The sequence below is a fragment of the Aristolochia californica genome, unplaced genomic scaffold, assembly GCF_029961685.1.
Source record: "Aristolochia californica isolate CCGP_79_NKW_82.1479 unplaced genomic scaffold, dmAriCali1.0.hap1 SCAF_11, whole genome shotgun sequence".
NCBI lineage: Eukaryota > Viridiplantae > Streptophyta > Magnoliopsida > Piperales > Aristolochiaceae > Aristolochia > Aristolochia californica.
In genome coordinates this window covers 12,238,286-12,241,835 of record NW_027181782.1, presented here as the reverse complement: position 1 = coordinate 12,241,835, position 3,550 = coordinate 12,238,286, and positions in this window count along the sequence as shown.

The window sequence follows — 3,550 nt, the reverse complement described above, 5'->3', positions numbered from 1 at the left end:
CCTCCCTTTTCAACCTCCCTCTCTTCCTCTCAACCCAGTCTTGGTCTCAGCCACGCCTCTCACCCTTCTTCTCCTTTCCCCTTTGTTCATCCTCTTGTTGCCCCCACTCTCAAAATTGAACCCTATCATTTCCTCTCGGGGCCCCCTCTTAATACCCTATCATTTCATCCTCTCGCCTCACCCTCTCTCAAAACTGAAGTCGTACTCTCCTTCCAAACCCGAATTTCAAAAGCTGATTTAGTAGAGTAATTTTTTAGGGTTTTTTTAAATTGAATCTAATTACTATATTTAATTATCATATTGATTTTAATTTAGGTATTTATTTAATGTATTGGTTTTTCATGTGATTTACTGTTTAATTTTTGAATTTATGTTAATGAAATTTCTGTCAAGTACTGATAAATTAAACTATGATTGAAATTAAAGTTATCGCTAAGTTTAATTGAAACTTGATTGAATTGATCTTTGCATTTATTAATTTTCTATATTTAGTTTATGGATTTCTATTGTATTTGATTTCGGTAATTTTAGCAAATTATTCAGTAATGATGATTTTGAATGTAAAGGCTCTATGCCCTAAACCCTCAACCCTATGCCTTATGCCCTAAACCCTCAACCTATGCCCAATGCCCTAACCATATGTCCTCTGCCGGTTCCATATTTATGAAATTGTTGTGAAGTCATATGGGTCTCTACTAGGGGTATTCGGTGAATTTGGACTTAGGTGTGCTTTTGCATTGTTAGTACTAGTCATCTGTTATAGAATTGTTTTGATTAATTTTTAAATGTTATAGAATTTTGTTGAATAATTTTAAAGTGTTATGGAATGATCTTGCCATGTGGTGAGGAGATTCGGGTATTATAAATATCTACCATATGCTTTTTTTTTTGTCTTTGTTTTATTGTGTTTCCATGTGTCCCTAATTACCAGGATGAGTAAAGAGCCTGATTAAGAGTAGGTTGAGTAATGGAGGGTGGGTTGAGTCCAATTCAAACTAGGCTGAGTTGGCTGCATTGGCTTCCATTTGCTAACAAAACCCGACTCCCATCATTGACGAAGTACGGTTCGTAGTGATTGCAAATCTGATGGGGCTTTACTAGGGGTGTACGGTGAATTTGGAATTAGGTGTCTTTTTGCATTGTTAGGACTAGTCATAAATGTTGATTTTCAAGACTCCATGAATTTAGCTCATGGAGAAAAAAAGAGAGAGACCCATTGGGAGAAAATAGGAGGAAGAAGGGTTATGGATTTGATGTCCTAACCCTCCCCCTAAAGCTCAATTTATAGATTAATGAAACTATTATATTATAATAATACCCTTGAACTTAGGGTTTTAACCCTGGAACTTTAACCTAACCCTTTATTTACCATCCTGCCATCATTGTATGTGGGTCTATAGGTCTTCTCCTTGATCTGTGGGCCTTGATCCCTTCTTCTATATCTTTTGGATGTATGGGCCTTCCTTGGTCTTATGGGCTTGGGTCCATCTTCCAACACACTTGGATATGTAGACCTTACTTGGTCATGTGGGCTTAGGCTCTATCTTCCAACACTCCCTCTCAAGTTGGGTGTGAGAGAACAACATGAACTCCCATCTTGCTGCAAATGATGTATAAAATATTTTTTTGTATAAAATGACACATCTTCCAATATACCTTCACCTTCTAAGACTCCCCATCACGTTGGTGCTCCTGTTCATGAGGCCCAGTTGGCATAAGATAAGTGAGAGTAAAATCACTCCTAGTCGTTAAGGCATTGTTCCATACTCCAATTCTCATGCTGGACGTTGGGCTTACTCCTATCTTCTGATAGGTAGTTGGTTATAGGCATTGCTCTGACGTGTAATAAAAATTAATAATCACTCCTAACTACTAAGACATTGCTCCATACTTCACTCCTCAAGCTGGATGTTGGGCACACTTTGTCTTTTGTTAGTAGTGTGTCTATCGGCATTGCTATGAAGTGTAATAATAAAAAAAAAAACTCCTCCATCACGGTGTCCCTCCATAGGACAACGATTCTCAAGTGGTAGGAGTAATAAATGACATTAATGGGGGAAAGTGGGATATTTATCATGGTGTCCCAACCGTAATATTTTTGAGAGTTAAATAAATGATGGTGTCCCAATTTGGGAACTGACTCTCATGGTGTCCCAATCGTGGTATTTTTGAGAGTCAAATAAATTATGGTATGAGAAAAGGTATTCAGGCCACCTCTTCTTTAATAATAATGTCTCATCCAAAGAGACACAATAGTAGCAACTAAAATGGGTTTGGGCCCATATAACATGAACCAAAATAATCTTTGTAAACATTACCTATAAAATAATCCAATGCAAGTATTTGTACAAATAATATGCTGACCAAGGAATAATCTGTCAAGACTTCAAAATAATAATTCATTTGGAAAAAAATTTACCGAGTCGCGCCAAGTCAAATAGTAGACCAATATATTCAAGTCGCTGCAAAAATATGTATAAGCTTTGGTCTGGACATGTATACCGAGGCAGAAAATAAGTGGACCAAGTCAGATTGACCCAAACCCGAGTTGGTATAGGTTGACTAGATCCGAGTTGGTCTAAGTTGACTCGGTCTGGCTGGTGTAGAAGCAATAAGTGCCCTCGGGTTCCTGGGTTGTTGGGTTGACCCTGTTTGGTCCGGGTTGAAGCAGGCACTCGACTTGGATTTAATACATTTCCTAACTTAGGAAACATTAAAGCTTTCATCAGTATCTTCTTCTTCCTCTCAGCAGAACATAGCAAAAAACCAGAGCTCTTAAGGAGGAAACTTCTTGATAGCAACACTCTTTCGAACAGAGAGGACTTTCCGAAAATACTTCACCCCAAAAGAGAACTTCCTGAAATATCATCTTCCCCGCATACAACAATAGTATCATCTTCCCCGTGGCCGAACAGAGCGGAACAACTACGTCTTCGAAAGGAAACTTTCCAGAACACTAGCAAAGAGATTGGAATATATATCTGAGAACTAGAGAACTTTCCAAAATAAGTGACATCACCGGGAAACAAGCAGAACGTGATATCATGAACATGATTGCCCAACAACGTCGAAGGTAAGATTTTGACGATGTCAGCAACTTTCAAAAACCAGCAACGCAGAACCTTCCGAACACAGATGACAACCAACCCGACAAACCAAAGAATAGAAACGAAGAGATACTCCTGAAGGGTCGACAAATTTAATAAAATGGAAACAAAGTCTTCTTCTTCCCCATGGCGCCGAACAAAGGCAAATTAAACTTTCTTTCTCTCCCCATAGTGGAACCTGTAATGGACAGCAACTCAGTAACTCGATGGAGACTGGGGCAGTCAAAAGTCTGCCAAACAAAGTCAAGAACAAAATATGACTCCCGACGACAACAATATTTTTTCTTCTCTGCACTAGAAACAAACACCAGAGTCTTCTCCGATGATGTAGATCAATACGACTTCCAGAAATAAATGATGACTCACTACGTCTCAATCTGCGAGAATGATGGGCCTCCTTGTGAAGCAAACAGGCTGGGATTTTATCAAGAAACAACAACGAT